Genomic DNA, 18002 nt, shown 5'->3' with positions numbered 1-18002 from the left:
AACTTTATATCAAAACAACTTAACTTTATATCAAAGTTTTTATTTATCTTTGCAGTTTACTTTTGATGCTTCTAGTTAGAATATTTATTTTGTTTTTGATGAATATTGAGTTTTTGATTTGAAGCCTTCCTCAGATTTGAAGCTTCTTCTCAGATACAAATGGCATATCTCTCATTTGAGTATCTAATTGTATCCTTCTCCAATGTATTTGTCATATTTCCATTTCTGTATACTTCTCTGTTTGTTACTCTGTTACTCTATTGTAAGCTCCATGGGGATGGGTCTGTCTCAGCTGTTTTCTTACCAGTTCTTTGAACAAGATAGATTTTAGGATTGTTAGATGGATGTATTAATAATGAGTGAAAATTATTCCTTAATAATTTCTTCTTGATCACAAGATTAAACTATAGGATTGAGTATATTTTCTGGTCCAGGTAGAGGTTGATTCTCAGTAGTCACAGCTCAACAAAGGGATAAACCATGGGAGTAAGGGAAAGAATATAAGGAGTAATGGCAAGTCCGGAAGGTGCTCATGAAGCATAAACAGGCAAGGTCCAACTTTCTCAAGATGATATTTTGGATAACCAGACCCTGTGTTAGAGTGCAAAACCATGGTCAGAATAAGTTGGTATCTTAGTTAACAGGAAATGAATGAAGAAAGGCAAATTAATTATGGTACATCACTTCCATAAGTTCTGTATTGACCTGACATCAGTTGAATTGGCAATGAATCTGATGTTCACTGAATTACTAATTAATTTATGAAATGGGGGCAGGCCCAGCAGATTCTTTAGACACTCTCCAGGAAAGACTGCAATAGCAGTAGGAAGTAAGACTGAATTCACATTTTAATAAGGTACAGAGGGTATGGGGCAAATCACACAAAGTATGGAGAGACAAGTGGTAAAAGGGATAGAGTACACAGGGATTGGGGAAGTGGATAGGATAGGGGAATAAGGCAGTCAGGTTAGAGATCGAGAAAATCAGAGAGAGTAACTCACATAACCATGGATTAAAGTTGGGACCACTCTGCAGCATGTACCCTAGTGGAGATGGAGCAGTGCGGGGGAGAGGGAGGGATTTGATGTCTCATTTTTATAGTATTTTTGGGGGGTTAAAGTTCATTAAAATATTCAAATTATCTCATAGTTGTCAGTAGAACTTTAAAGTAACATTTTTCACATCATCTCAAAATTATCAGCACCATTTGATGTTAGGCTGTCTTGCTGCAGATGTCTGAAACTTGTCTGAGATTTATATGTCATAGGACAAAAATAAACTAACGGCCAAACCTTTCCCTAACTTAGCACCTATTACCAGATTGTGATTTTTAGCTAATATGTGATATAGTTTACAAACTATGCTCCTTTGATCTTTAGAGCAATCTTTATATGACTTCTAGACTCCCTTTTGCAAACTTATTTCCTACTATTACTATTTTCTACTGGCTACTTATAGACTCAGAATACTGCCTAGAAGTGTGTATGGAGGGGAAAGCAGGAGGATGGTGAGGGGCACCAGAACAAGGTACAATTTTAACCCAGCCTTTATACAGCTGAGAGTTTCTGTGCTTTCACCCTTTGTTTAATAACCAGTTTCATATTCATTTATTCAATAATTATGTATTGAGTTCATTCTATGTACAAAATATTATTTTAGTAGGATGTAAAAAGGAAGAATAGATTAAGGAGACCAGGCTTTACATCAATGAAAGAACTCATCAATAATGGAAGGCAGCATATAATTAAAAACTTAGCGATTTAATTAGTTATTTTTTTAAAAAGGATGTTAAAGTTCATTTTCAGTTGAAGGGACCAGGGAAGGAAGATGTGACCTTGAAAAAGATCTTCCATTTCTTGATTCCTTATATTTTCTCTGACTATAACTATCTTCTTTATCTTTGCCTCCTGGATTCCTTCAAGTCTTAACTAAAATGTAACTTTATTCAAGAAACCTTTTCCCAGGCTGCCTTAAATTTACTGAATTCTAGTCTTATTTCTCTTTGAGGAAACTGAGTCAAATTTATAAGATTAAAAGCTATACCACACTTGATGAATGGTCAAAGGATATGAACAGGTAATTTCCAGAAAATGAAATCAAAGTTGTCATTTGTCATTTGAAATATTACTTAGAGATGTGAAAATGAAAAGAACCCTGAGGTACCACTTCCCATCTATCAGAATGGCAAATCAGAAAAAGAAAATGACAAAGGTCAGAGGGCATGTGGAAAAATAGGGACTCTAATAAAATGTTGGAGTTGTGAACTACTTCGGCTGGAGAACAATTTGGAACTATGCACAAAAGAGCTATAAAACTTTGCAATAGCAAATACCACTACTATGTCTGTATCTCAAAGAGATTGAAAAAAGGGAAAAGGGCATTTATAAAAAATGTTCAGTGCAGTTCTTTTTTCCCTGGCAAAGAATTGAAGATCGAGAAGATACCTATCATAAGTTATTGAATAAGTCATAGTATATAATTGTGATGTAATACCATTGTAAATACCATTAAGAAATGGTGAAGGGGATAGTTTCTGAAAACCTTGGGAAGACTTATATGATATAGGATAAAGTGAGCAGGAGAACATTGTATACCATATTGGCAATATTATATGGACAATCAACTAAAAGACTTAGTTACTCTGATCAATACAAGTGATCCTTAACAATGCCAACAGATTTATGATGAAAAATGCTATTGAACTTTAGACAGAGGACTGATGAACTCTGAAAGCATATTGAAGTACATTGTTTTTAATCTTCTTTTCTTGCTTTTTTGGGCAATATGGCTAATATGGCAATATGCTTTGTATGACTTTACATGTGTAATGGATATCACTTTTTGACTTCTCAGTGGGTGAAATAGAAAGGGAGGGAGAGAATTTGGAGCTTTAAAAATAGAATGTTTAAAACTAAATAGTCTTGCCCCAACAAAAACAACCAAATCAATGCCTTCCCCTTTATCCTTTATGTATACAGTTGTTGCCATGTTTTCTCCTCTATTAGACCTAACTTCTTGAGAATAGGGACTATTTTGTTTTTCTCCTATTTCTTCTTTTTCTAAGAACTAGATCTTAGAACAGTAAGTAAGTGCAAGTAGACTTAATCTGGCTTTTGAATAATGGGTAGGATTTGAACAGAAGAAAGAAGAAAATTCTAGACTTTGAGAAAATCATGAATAAAGGCATGGGAAAAGTATTTTAGAGTCAGGAGTTCAAATTATTTAGAGTAGAAGTACAATTTGGGGAAGTAGTGATAGAAACATTGAGGAATGGTATGGTGGTCTAAATTGTGGAGGGTCCAAAATCCTGAGCTGAAAAGTTTGGATACTTTACTATCAGCAGTGAGGAGCTATTGGGAATTCTCAGGATTTAGATATTTTTGAAAGTTGAATCTAGAAGTATGTAAGATACTGTGAAGGTGGGGAAACCAGTTATAAAATTACTATAGTAATTCAGAAGTGAGGTGATGAGGACTTAAACTGGGGAGATGGCAATAATAAAAAGGGCTAGATATGAGATATTTTGAAATAGGAATTGACAGACTTTGTGCTTGGCATGGATATGGAGGATGAAGGAGAAAGGAGGTCTAAAAAATTTAATAAACTATATAGTTGGAATGAACAGAAACCATCTTACCTCCTTCCCATGATTCCAAATAGTGTTGTCCCTAAGCCGTCCTAGACAGATGGATTTCTTTCCTGTGCTTTAATTATTTGTGAACTAGATTTCACAGCCTTTCTTTTTGATTTGGTCCTATTTTTAATAAAACTATCTGTTAGGAATTTTTTTGAGCTAGAATAGGCTCAAAAAATTTGCATTAACCCAAAGAAATATTTTGGAGCCAAATGTTTTTATGACCAGTTGTTAAAAGTTAGGTATGTTACCAAGGCATTAATTCCTTTTGGTCTTAAGCATCATGCATTTATCTTATAGATGGGGCACTTGATATGAGCATTGGACCAGAAGTTAAGATCTCAGTTCAAATCTGACCTCAGATACTACCTAGCTGTGTGACCCTGGACATGTTACATAATCTCTTTATGTCATAGTTTCCTCCATTGTAAAATGGGAATAATAACAGCACCTACCTCCCAGGGTTATTTTAAGGATCAAATAAGACATTTGCAAAGTGCCTAGCACTTTGGCACATATTAATTACTTAATAAAATAATTTATTTCCTCTCCTCTTGTCTTATGAGTTATTAATGTTGCAAAACAAAAGACTGATTCATATGGACAATTAAGAAAGCATAGAGTTATGTGGCATGCATAAATAAGAAGGGCTTATAATCTTCATTTTATTATGATATGAGAAATAAAGATAGATCCCTCTTCTCCAACTGGGATGTGTTCTGCTATAAACTATTGATTTATAACACAGAGAAGCTACAGTAGGGAAGTGATATAGGAAATGAAGAACAAGCTAGTGCTATCACTAATGGATACAGGTTCTTCTAATTTGGAATCCCTTTGAGGACAAACCTGGGATATCTTTCCATCCTCTGATAGCTAATATGGCCAATGATTTTCCATTAAAATAATTTCCTGGACTCTTTTTTTTTTTTCAGTGAATAGTTATTTTTAAGTGACCTAGCTCAGGAAGGATATGGAGGGTGTGGAGTACTATGGGAACTCTTGCCAGTTAATGGAAAAAATTGTTTGAAAGTGAGCTAAGACCTCCCAAACTAATCTGAAAAGAATACTGTATAAGAATAAAAGATTGGTATTGTTACAAGTGAGTCCAGATTGTGAGGAGAGCTCCAACAAGTCTTGAATGTGATTGGTGTTTTGTTTCCATGGTGGAATACAATGTTAAGAACACATTTAGTTGTCAAGAGTTTTATGACATTACAGATTTAGAGGAGAGAAGGTGATTTTCATTGCTAGAGCTAACATTTAAGCAACAGCAAATAAAGTGAACACCAAGAAGGAAAGCAAGATTTATATTTGGCATTCTGAAAAACTTTCAAATACATTTCACAGAAGCTGTCATTCATTTGACTTTTGTTAATTGTATTGCTTGTATAATTTATGAAGGATGTAGATCCAGATGTGGAAGCTGGGTAGGAATGGGGGTGGGGAATCACATGCAACATTCATAATACAGGACTTTGAAACATCCATGAATTTGTTAGCAAAGGCATTCTTCCTACCAAAATGGTGAGCTGTAACCCTCTTTGCCTTAGACAATCCTTGTGAGTTGCTTTGACCAAAAGAAAAAAAAATCATAGGAAAGTACCTCTTGACAACTTGAATTTTACTGGGGGAGCCTTTGAGACCCAAAGTTACCTCTGACCTCACAGGAATGGACTTCTTATCTAGCAACAGAGATGGTATATCTATTATCCAACTTAGCTGAACAACTTAGCTGAAAGGGTTCCTTGTTGGAAGACTAGTCTCCAAGGGATGATTTTTATGGTTGATGATAGATGTAAGCAATCTATGAAATGTATGGAAATATAACATGTTCTGTGGTACCATGTAACCTGCTAAATTTTTGCTGATTGGTATTGGTATAGACTTTAAGGAGACTTGTATAAATTAATTGAAAGTGAAGTGAGCAGAATGAAGAGAAGAATTTATCCATTAATAGCAATATAAAATTTATCATTTTTGAAAGTCTTAGTAACTCTTAACCCCGTGACCAATCACAATTCCAAAGGACTCATGATGAAGCATGCTATTTATTTCTACATCTCCAAATAGAGAACTAATGGACTTAGTTATTTTCTTCTCTTTTCTTCTTTCTTTTCTTTTTCTTTTTTAGAACGTGGCTAATGTGAAAATTTGTTTTGTATGATTATACATATTTATAAATGGGTTTTATTTTTCTTGCCTTCTCAGTGGGTGGCAAAGGGGGAGGGAGAGGAATAAAATCTTAAACTGGAAATAAAATAAAATTGAATTTAAAACCAAAAAAAGAAAAGAGGTTAGACTCAGATGAATTTCTTAAACTTTTTAATGTCTTGGACATACTTAGCTATCTGGTGAAGTCTATGGATCTCTTCTCAGACTAATACCCTTATGTACATTGAATAAAGTGCACTAATTGTATTGAACTATTTGCCAAAATGTATATTTTTAAAAGTTCATAGAGCCCAGGTTAACAATCTCTGGGCTAGAAAGTATCAAATTATGTGGTTTTTAGATCACCTGTAGATATTTAGCATTTGTTAAGTGCCATGTGTTAGATGCTATGCTGAGCACTTGGTAGAAATCCTGTGCTTTCAAGTTTGTATTCTAATAGGGGAGGACAACAGCCAAAAGGGAGCTAGAAAGAGTGGGGGGGTAATTCATATTTGGGGTCTCACTTGGTGGTAATGTCCAGAAAATGACACAGAGTTCTGGGCAATAGAAAGTGAAACTTTAACCTGTTTTCCTTTTTTCCTTTTCCCAAGGAACGAGTACAAGATTCTTAGAGTGGGAGGAGGATGGTTGTAGTGCAGACCACATAGTTTGGAAATGATTGGGAAATGATACTTGGGTAATGAATAATGGCAAGAAGATGGTGATACTAAATGTCACTGAATAGGAGCTTGGCAGTGAAAGAGAGGAGAGAGGATATAATTTAAAGAAAATGGCATAGTCAAATGAGGGCTGAGAAACTACAAACATGTTCATGTTTGTGAACAGAGGGAAAAGAACTGGGAGACAGGGAAAGATGAAAGAGGGCTTGATTGATGAGGCAAACTCCTGTTAGAGAAGGGTGGTTTGAAGGTTACAAATAGATTAATTTATCAAGGGAAAGGAACATCTTATCTTCTGAAATCAGAGAAAAGGAAGAAAAGATGGATAATTAAGTAGAGAGATTTTGAGGAAAGGAGATAAACCCACTCAAGATGGATGACCTCAATTTTCTCTATACTTCATAAGGAAAAGTAATCTATTAAGAGAGGGTAGATTAAAGTGATGTGGGTGTTAGAGGTTTAAGCAGTGGACAAATTTGGAAGCACTACTAGAAGGCATGTGAAAGACTTCTTTTTTTTGACATTTTCTTTTTTTTAATTTATTTTTTATTCTAATTTTGTACAAATGGTTTTTTACATTAATAAAATATTCTTGTTTACAAGTAAACAAAATACCCTTCCTCCCCCGTGAATATAGATAGACTTTCTTGGGTGAAAAAAGTAAAGGGGAGAGAAAAAAAATTAAAATAAAAAAAAATAGTAATAATTGTAGGTATGGCCAGGTGGCACAATGGACGAGGCACCAGCCCTGGAGCCACGAGCACCTGAGTCCATATCCAGCCTCGTAAACCCAACAATCACCCAGCCATGTGACATGCAAGCCACCCGATCACCAATGCCCTGCAAAAACCAAAAAAAAAAAAAAAAAAGAAAAAAAGACCCAAAATAAAATAAAATAGTAATAATAGTAGGGGTGGCTGGGTGGCAGACAGAGCATTGGCCCTTGAGCCAGGAGCACCTGGGTCCAAATCCGGCCCCAGACACCCAAAGATCACCCTGCTATGCGGCCCCAGGCAGGCCATCCAGCCCCCCTTGCCCTGCACCCTCCCCCAAATAATAATAACAAAAAATGTGCTTGAGTCTTTGTTCCAACACCAACAACTCTGTCATGGGTGGATCTCATTCTTTATGATAAGTCCATCACAAAAGTTACTTCCATATTTTTCTACCGTTGCCATTGCTGATCGCAACTCCCTCCTTTCTTATTTCTCCACTACCATGTACTCTGTTTTCTCACTCCTTTCACTCTGACTCTGCTGTAGGGTCACTGAGTGGCGCAGCAGACAGATTCCTGGTCCTGGGGCCAAGAGGCCCTGAGCCCCCATACCACCCCTTAGGCCCAGTATCCACCTGGCCTTCCAATCCCAGCCCCTTGCAAGAAGTAAGAAAGAAAATGTGTTATATCTGGCCACTCTCCACCCATGGTCCATCCTCTCTTCCTTTATTCACATCCCCACCCCTTCCCCCTGCTCCCTGCTCCTTCTTACTCCAGATGTCTATACCCCATTGAGTATATATGCTGTTTCCTCTCCTAGCCATCTCTGATGAGAGCAAAGGTTCCCTCATTCCCCCTTGCCTCCCCACTTCCATATCATTGCAATAGCTCATTGTAATAAAAAAAAATCTTATGTGAAATATCCTGGCCTATTCCCCCCTCCTTTTTCTTTTTCCCATTCCATTTCCCTTTTTTTCTATTGACTCCATTTTTACACCATATTTTATCTTCGAATTCAGCTTTCTCCTGTGCTTCAACTATAAAAGCTCTCTCTACCTGCTGTATTAACTGAGAAGGTTCATATGAGTATTATCAGTGTCATTTTTCTATGCAGTAATACATGCAGTTCATCCTCATTAAGTCCCTCATATTTCTCCCCTCTCCTCCAATCTCCATGCTTCACCTGAGTCCTGTATCTGAAGATCAAACCTTCTGTTCAGCTCTGGCCATTCCAAAAGGAACATTTGAAATTCCCCTGGTTCATTGAAAGTCCATCTTTTTCCCTGGAAGAGGACATTCAGCCTTGCTGGGTAGTTCATTCTTGGCTGCATTCTAAGCTCTTTTGCCTTCCGGTATATTGTATTCCAAGCCCTATGAGCTTCCAATGTAGTTGCTGCTAAGTCCTGTGTGATCCTGACTGCAGCGCCATGATATTTGAACTGTGTCCTTCTGGCTGTTTGTAATATTTTCTCTTTGACTTGGGAGTTCTGGAACTTGGCTATAATATTCCTGGGGGTTGGTTTTTTGGGATCTCTTTCTCTGGGGGATCAGTGGATTCTCTCCATTTCTATTTTGCCCTCTGCTTTTAGAATATCAGGGCAGTTTTCCTGTAGTAATTCTTTGAAAATGATGTCAAGGCTCTTTTCCTGATCATGACTTTCAGGTATTCCAATAATTTTTAAATTATCTTTCCTAAGTCTGTTTTCCATATCAGTTGTTTTTTTCAAAGAAATATTTCACATTTTCTTCTAATTTTTCATTTTTTTGGTTTTGAAGTATTGATTCCTGATTTCTGTTAAATTCATCAATCTCCCTGAATTCTATTCTTTGTCTGAAGGATTTGTTCTCCTCAGAGAGTTTTCTTATCTTTTTCCATCTGGCCAATTTTGCTTTTTAAAGCATTCTTCTCCTCAATAACTTTTTGAACTGTTTTATCCATTTGACCTAAGCTGGTTTTTAGCATGCTATTTTCTTCAGCATTTTTTTGGGTTTCCTTGACTAAGCTGCTGACTTCATTTTCATGTTTTTCCTGCATCTCTCTCCTTTCTTTTCCCAGTTATTCTTCCAACTCCCTCATTTGATTTTCAAAGTCTTTTTTGAGCTCTGTCATAGCCTGAGCCCAATTTCTGTTTTTCTTGGAGTCTTTAGATGCAGGAGCTTGTGCTTCCTCATCTTTAGACTGAGTATTTTGATCCTTCTTGGGCTCATTTGCAAAATATTTCTCAATAGTCTTCCTTTTGTTTCTTTGCTTGCTCATTTTCCCAGCCTGGGCCTGGTTTGGGGTGCTTCCTGAGCTTTTGGGACACTCCCACAAGGGTCTCAGTGTGTGAGGCTCTGTCCTCCCTCCTGATCTGTGAATGACCATATGCGCCCCTCTCTGCCACGGGCTAAGGTGGAGGGGGTCCCTGCTGTTCTATGGGGGAGCCTAGACTGCGATCAGGATCTGAATGTGGTCAGAGCCCCAGAGTCCTGTTCCCGGGGCAGAGGACAGAGCTCTGCAGTCTCTCTTCACTCCCCTCCCTCAGCTCAATGGGCTCATGCCCTGGGGGCTCCTGCTTACTGGCTCCGCCTGCTTCTGTTTCCTGGGTCAAGGCTGGGGAAAGACCATGCTTCATGTGCTGGCTCTGGCAGAGGTCCCCCGCTGTTCCCCCACGGTGCTCCTCGGGGTGCAGCTCAGGAGACTTCCCTGCTACTGTGAGCTGAGACTCCCAGCGCCCTGGGGCTGCCTCCGGGAGGCTGAAGTTCTTTGGCTTTAGCGGGCCACCCCTCTGGCAGGCTGCCTCTCCGATCCCGGGGAGCAGAGCCTTTCTGCTCTTTTCCAGGTTACCTTGAGTAGGAGAACTGCCTCACTGGGTCCCTTTGTGGGTTCTGTCTCTAGAAAGTTTAGTTAGACTCCTTAGCTGATGAATTTTATCAGAGAGCTCCTAAAACTCCATCCCTTCTTGTCGCCATCTTGGCTCTGCCCCCCCCCCCCCGCCCCTAACTTTTAATACCAAGACTTCATTTTTAATATATGACTAGCATGCCAACTTTTCCAGATACATGCATCTTTTATGATGACCTTCATGTTATTTATCACAGGCAAATAACATTGGTAGCCTATTTATTCCTCACTGGGCATCTTTCCAATATCCTTTTGGTGACCTTTGGTTTTGATTCTTAGGAGACCATAATATTCTGTGATTTACAGCCATATAAAAGTACTTGAACATTAATGTTACAAGATATGATGAGTTTTCATCCTATCTCTCCAGGTTGTTCTCTTTCTTTCTCATCATTGTGAGCCCCAGCTGATTGTTCATCTGCAATGTCAGTTCAAGGTTCCCACACATAAACACTAAAGAATCTTCTCAAGGTTTTTCCAATTGTGGAATGCTTGGATTATCTCTTTAACTTGGAAGTGGTCAAATTGACATCTTGATTACTAGGGTGTGATGCAGCCAGGGAAATTTCATCCACAAAAGGAATAACTGTAGTACCCCCCAAATTTGAAGAGATCCTCTATGAAAATCATTCAGAATGAGCAGATGTGACTAGATTACAAAAATAATTATAGCCATTTATATGGTGGTTTGCAGTTTACAAAAAAGTTTGCATACATTATCTTATTTAAGTCTCACAACAGCCTTCTGGGAGTGGGTTTTTTTGATACCTCTTTTATAGTAGAAGAAACAGAAGTTCAGAGAAGTTAAGGGATTTGCCTATGGTCAGCCAACTAGTATATTTTGAAGGCAAGATTTGAACAGAGGACCAGAGTTCTTTCAATCTTACCAGTGCTCTGCCCATTGCACATCAGTGAGATTTATTGAAATATCCAGATATACTGAACGTGTCACTCTTAGAGGGAGAAAGCTAGCCTAGGTGATTTCTTGGTTTCCCTTCTATGCTCCATTATTCTGTGATTCTATAATTATTTATTTTACTATTTCAAGTGTTAATTCACAGAAAATGAGACTTAGAGATTGTGTCTTTGGGGTTGAGAAATTTCATTCCACAGAAGGAATTCCATACCCTATCTTTTCCAATTTATCTCCCCTGCCTGTTTTTCTTCATCTTTATCATCTAGCCCTCACCTATCTGCTTATTTCTCCCATTCATGTTAAGTGTCTATAATCACTTTAATCAGACATGTTATGCCAGTTTTTGAGGTAGTGGGGTATAGTGGAAAAGAACAAACATTCTCTTTATATAAAGAAACAGCATTGTGAAAGGGACACATAAGAACATGGTACTTAAAATCCAGAGTCCTGTGTTCAAACTCTGATGATTATTATCTGTGTGACCTTATATATAAGTCATATGACTTCTGTGGGCCTCAATTTTCTCATTTGTAATTTGACTAAGTGACCTCAGAGCTTCCTCTATTTTTGATCTCATGACTTTTAAGTCAAGGCCTACCTTTGAATCTCTGCCACTTACTGCTTGGTTGACCTTGGGCAAATCACTTAACTTTCCTGAAACTCAGCTTTCTACTCAGGAAAATTTGATAAAATACTTATACTATATGCCTCGTTTGGCTAAAATTAGAAAATGCATGCCAAGCACTCTGTAACCATTACATGTTTTATGATTTATTTTTGTTACTATTCTGCCTCTATGACCATTATTCATTCTTCTCTGCCAGTCAGGAATGAACTTTTCCAATCTCCTGGCCTATATAAGTCTTGTCATCCTCTTATCATCCCAACTCAAGCCTCAGCTCATCCATAAAACCATCCTTGACAAGTCTATGATGAAAGCCTGCCTTCTCTGTACTCCAGTTATAGTTTGTCTCTTAGAGCTTTGATGATGTATTGCTTTGCTTGATTATGAATGTTCTCTTCAGCTAGATTGGAAACCACTTAAGGACAGAAATTATATTCTCTCCTTTTTAAAAATTGCTCCTGGTGCTTAATATAGTCCTTGCCACTTGGTTCAAGAAATAATGCTTGCTTTAAAAAAATAAAAAATTTAGACTGTGTCAGGGTTGTTTTTAAAAATAGCCAAGTAGTCACATTATTTCAGCATCACTCAAGAATATTTTAAAAAGTTAACTTGGTATGATTGTGTAATTAGGCCACTCATCTGGCTCTGTTATTTCTGAGTAAGGCCAAAGCTCTCCATGCTTCAGTTTCTTCATCCAATTTCCAGAGATCCAGGAACAGGGACCATATAATATTTTAAACAGGAGGAGAAAGAAATTTGCTCCTCTTGCACAGTTCCCTAAAACAACCTCTGCCCAACAACACCAGGAAACATTGGTGGGAACCTTGGGTTTTCCTCTCACCCTACGGTTCCTGAAGGGGAATTAGAATTGCCAGAATAATCCATTTCTCAAGGTTGGCAAATTTTTTCCTTGGAAAAGAAAGCCTCTGAAACCTCATTTGCTCCTGGTATTTTATGATCTATGTTTTCTCCTCCCCACCCCCTTAATCCCATAAGATGTGGGGCACGGGACAGCTGGGGTGAGTTGTTTGCCTGTTATATAGGAGGGCAGAAAGTGCACAGACGTGATTAAAGAAATGGGGTCAGTATTCTGTTCAGTTACAATGAATTCAGCCCCATGCAAATTCAAACAAATAATCCTGTTGACATAAAAAAAAAAAACCCCTTACAATGTTTTCTGTTGTTTCCCCAATAGAATGTGAACTACTTGAGGGCAGCAACTGTCTGTCATTGAGCATAATCAGAACATCACATATACTTTGTTGACTTGACTTTACCTATAAAATTAGACATGGTTTTAAGCAGCCATGATAAACAGGACACATGGGATCTGGATATAAAGGAGAGATAACAAGAGTGAGAAATGACATAACTTTGGCCTGACCCATATTTGATGTGTCTTTAATACTTATAAGGAATGATGATTGGCGAAGAGCATTTTCCTTCACATAGCTAGCTATTGCTGAATCATAATAGTATGCATCTCTAAAGTATTTCAAAGTATGCAAAATGTATTACTTAGGTTAATTATCTTCTTTGAACCTCTCAATAATGTGGTGAGGTAAGTATTATTGGTATGGGAGCTTCTGGACCAATGATTCCATTTGTATAGGGAGCTCCTTCTGAGAAATCTTACACCCATGCTCTTGTTCTTCAACATATAGTTTGAGAGAATTATCTGTGGTACTAAAAGACTAGGTGATCTGTCCAGGATCACACAGGTGTCAGAGACAGGATTTGAACCCAAGTCTTTTCTACTCTGAGACTTATTTTTATATTTCTTGTATACATTGCATTTGTATATAGTTGTCTTCCTCTTTAGACCATGAGGTCTTTGAAAGTATCCACCCTTCTTTGTAGCACTTAACATAATGCTGGGTAGTGTAGTGGATAGAGCACTAGCACTGGAGTCAGGAGGACCTGAATTTACATACAGTCTCATACACTTGACACCAACTAGCTATGTGACCTTGGGCAAGTCACTTAACCCTGACTGTATCACATCCAAGGCCATCTTCAGTTTTCTAATCCGTATTTGGCCACTGTGCCCAGATTGCTCTGGAGGAGAAAATGAGGCTGGTGACTTAGCACAGCACCCCTCACTCAAATCTAATTCACATGCTTGTCATGATATCACCTCTCTGATATCATGGTCTTTAAGAATGAAGGAGAAACATCATTATTAGCATAATGCATGACCAGTACTAGGTGATTAATAAATACTTGTTGACTGATAAGTCAACTGGGAAAACTGAGATTTAGGTTAAATCACACAACTAATAAGTATTAGAAACTAATTTCTTGGCTCCACATTCATCCCTTTCTATTCATTATGCCTCACTATCTCACCATAACTAAAATATTAGAATATTAGGGACCTTTATTAGGGATGTGCTGGAGCTAACTTGCATCAGCTCTGATGAACTAACTGTTAAATTTACACCAAGGAAATTGGCAAATGCTGCAAATCAGGACTTGATTTGTTTTGTTGATTTTTCTAGACTTAAGAAAGTGATAGAGAAAATTTTACTAATGCAAATTAAACTTAAAAGTATATTTTACATTTCTAGAGAGCTAGTTGTTAAACATTTACCATTTCCTGGGGCAGTTAGATGGCTCAGTAGATGAAGTCCTTGGACTTTTCACACAAATAAAGCCATATCTAAACAACTGAAAAAAATAGTAATTTTGTTCATTGGGTAGGCAGAACCAATATTAAAAAAATGACAATTTTACCTAAATTAATTATGGCATAAATTTAGAACTGATATCTAACCCAGAAAGAGAAAAAACAAAAGAAGAAAACTGTAGAACAATTTCTCTAGTGAATATTCCTGCAAAAATTTGAAATTCATTTAAAATAATGGAAGATAATATAAAATATCTGGGAATCATTTATCTACCAAGACAAACCCAAAATTATATAAACATAATTACAAAATGCTTTTCAGACAGAAAGAAAGCTGAGTCTGGAGTCAGTAAGACCTGAGTTCAATTCCAACCTCAGATACTAGCTGTGTGACACACTGAGTGAGGTCATGTAATCTCTTTCTGCCTCAGTGTCCTAATCTGTAAAATATAGATAATAGCGTTGAGAGGATCAAATGAGATGATAATGCAAAGTAATTAGCATAGTGCCTAGCAATAGTAAGCACCAAATGTGCTAGTTATTATTATTATTATTTCCATTAGCATACCTTGACTTTAGGGTAATTTAGTCTGACTTCTTCCTTTCATAGGTGAGGATATTGAGACCTGGAGAGAAGAAGCATTTTGCATAAGGTCACACAGGGTGAACAACCACCTTAATTTCTTTAGCCTTCCATTTGGGAAAAGCATTGTGAGTGACTTGAGACATCCAAATGTTTTGCTCAACTTTAAAAATTCATTCAATAAATGCTGTAATTTGTTAAACCAGATCTTATCAAGAGTATTTAATACCAATCGATTGACTCTCCTTATTGTGCTGAATAATTTAAAAAAATCAGGAAAAAGGTAAACAAACCAAGTAATTTTTTTTAAGAGGCTTTTGACACATGAGGATTAAACTCTTGCTTATTTATCCTGAAGGGAAGCAGTCTCTGGAGCACTAAACCAGCTGTGGGATGATTCAGTAGCATTAGGGGAAAGACATGTACAGCTTAATGTTCTCCAATTGCTTGGACTATTTAGGGTAGATATATCTGCCTTCTCTGGTGTCTCCCCTCAAGAGAGGTACAAAATGGGGAGTTACAGAGCACTTTATTTTTTTTTATTTTTTTAGTTGAATTAAGCCCTTTATTTAATGTTACAAAAAATATTTAGTCAAACAGAGCAAAACCCATGTCATCATCAAACTCCTCCGATTCTTCTTTTTTTGCTTCTTTCTTCTCCTCATCTGGGGCAGCTGCACTAGCAGGAGCAGCACCTCCAGCAGGGGCAGCACCACCAGCTGCTGGGGCAGGTCCACCAACTCCTACATTGCAGATGAGACTTCCAATACTGACATTAGAACAGAGCCTTTGCAAATAATCCAGGCCAGAATGGTTGAACATTCACACCTGCTGCTTTAATGAAAAATATATGGAACACTTCACGAATCTGCGTGTCATCCTTGCGCAGGGGCCATGCTAATCTTTTCTGTATTGTTACAATTTTAGTATATGTGCCGCTGAAGCGAACACTACAGAGCACTTCAGTGGTAAACAAAGAGGAATCAAGTTTTCTTATTGACTTTTCTCATAAAGGCTTATTATCAGCTCAGGATACTTGCATCTTTCTAAAAATATTGCTGTTCAGTGGTGTCTGACTATGTGACTTGGGGTTTTCCTGACAAGATACTGGAGTGGTTTGCCATTTCATTTTCCAGCTTATTTTACAGATAAGCAATCTGAGGCAAACAGGGTTAAGTGACTTGCTCAGGGTCACAGAGGCTGGATTTGAATTCTGGAAAATGAATCTTCTTGACTCTAAGCTTAGTGCTCTATGTACACTGTGCCACCTAACTGCCCTTCCTATTAAAGATATGGGATCTTAAATTGTATAAAATCTTGTTTGTCCCTTAGATCAGTAGTGCCACCAATAGTCTTTGATCTCCAGTAGACATCAGGGCAGGAAATGAAGCTGTTTAAGAAGGGATCTGACATCTCTACAACCAACACTGCAACTAACTGCCACTATAGGTCTGACTACTGCCACCTTTCAGATCTTAGTAGGGAAAGCCCTGGATCCTGAGAGCAGCAATATGCTTTAAGACCACTGCTTCTGCTTCCACTCAAGCCCCCACAGCCATCATAGAGGAGAACACCCTTATGAAGAAGGGTCAGCTAATCCCCTTTTCTCCTCAACTTTGACCAAAGAAAGGGAATAAGGAGCTTGCTTCAGTGAGTAGGGGAGCTGGATGGTATATTGGAAGAACATCCAACCTAGAGTCAGAAAGGCTCATGTTCTTAAGCTTCAATCTGGCCTCAAACACTTAATAACTGTGTGATGTTGGGCAAATCATTAACCTGTTTGCCTCAGTTTCCTCACTGGAAAAAGAACCAGAGAAGGAAATGGCAAACAACTCCAATATCTTCATCAAGAAAACTCCAAATGGGGTCAAGAGTTGGATAAGACTGAAATAACTGAACAAGAACAAAAGAACCTAGGAGAGGCAAAGCAACATCCACAATTCATGATAAATGTGACTTTTTTTTTGGTTTCCTTGTGTTCATGAAGGCACAAGATTGTACTGGTCAAAACACATGGGCATTAGTCTACCCTAGATGCCTAGAAAGTTGCATATATATATATATAGTTCTAGGAAGGAGGAAAGTAATAATATATAATATGTCTATATTATATATATATGAATATATATATATATATATATATATATCCTTCTTCCTAGTACCTTATATTTCCTTGGAGATTCATATCTAAGAAGAAATATTTACTGAGTAATCCTGCCTCTGTGATTCTATGTTAAGTTTTTAAACTGTATTTGCTGCTTATGTTCATGGTCTCTGTTACATTGTTGAGTATTAAAATTGCATTTTTCCTTGAAATTATTTTCTAATGAGTTGTGTATGTGTGCATATGGATATATATGTGAATACATGTGTGTATGTAGGTGTGGGTATGTATGTATATGTGTCATTGTGGAATGCAAATTACTCTGGACAGAGCAAAATAGTTAAATTTATTGATTTATACACTATATAAAACATATAAAGTGCTTATAAATATATACATCTCTAAAAATTGTTTAATATGCAATATGTCATTCTGTTATGATAATTTATTTTCTTTGATTAAGCTTCATCAGATTTTGTTACTCATATTCTTGAATTTTTCAGCATGAAACTATTCTTTTATCTCATCGGATCTTATGTGTATCTTTGATGAATATTCCATTTTTTTTCAGATCTGGCTTTGATTGTAGTTCATGGGTTTTCATTGTGTTCCAAGGCCATTGAAACATATTTATCTCCATATCTTGGATAAATTTCTTAACCTTTTGTGACACATGTCCCAATCCAAGGTTGCTGTATTCCAACCACATAAACAGTGGATAGATTGCTGAGCTTCAGTCAAAAAGACTTGAGTTCAATCAATTGTTAGTCAATAAGAATTTTAAATTGTGGACACTTATTAGTTGTATAACCCTGGGGTTATATTCATAAAGTAGGATTTCTTAATAAATTTTAATTAATTATAAATGACTTCTAGGTACTGACTACATACACATCACTGTGTTTCCACTACTATTCCTAACAGCTGTCACTTTTCTAGATGGCATTTTAATGTGTATGTATATAAAGCACTTTACATACATTATCTTATTTGATAATAACAACCTTGACTTAGTTTCCTCATCTCTAAAATAGAAGATAATAAGTATACCTATTTCACAGGTTGTATATAGTGAAGC

The 18002-nt window shown here is 37.2% G+C and overlaps 1 protein-coding gene and 1 non-coding gene across 8 annotated transcripts in view; one reads left to right on the top strand and one right to left on the bottom strand.

Annotated features, from left to right (window-relative positions):
• The window catches only part of RASGRF2 (Ras protein specific guanine nucleotide releasing factor 2), a 320212-nt gene that overhangs the window by 30624 nt on the left and 271586 nt on the right, over window positions 1-18002 (top strand). The window lies entirely within an intron of this gene.
• Window positions 15665-15771, bottom strand: LOC141503591 (U6 spliceosomal RNA). Its single transcript, XR_012472937.1, has one exon. It is a non-coding gene; the product is annotated as a U6 spliceosomal RNA (small nuclear RNA).

This window comes from Macrotis lagotis, chromosome X (assembly GCF_037893015.1).
Source record: "Macrotis lagotis isolate mMagLag1 chromosome X, bilby.v1.9.chrom.fasta, whole genome shotgun sequence".
In the NCBI taxonomy this organism is placed as follows: domain Eukaryota; kingdom Metazoa; phylum Chordata; class Mammalia; order Peramelemorphia; family Peramelidae; genus Macrotis; species Macrotis lagotis.
The sequence above is the reverse complement of the archived record's forward strand: the minus strand, read 5'-3'. Positions and strand labels throughout refer to the sequence as shown.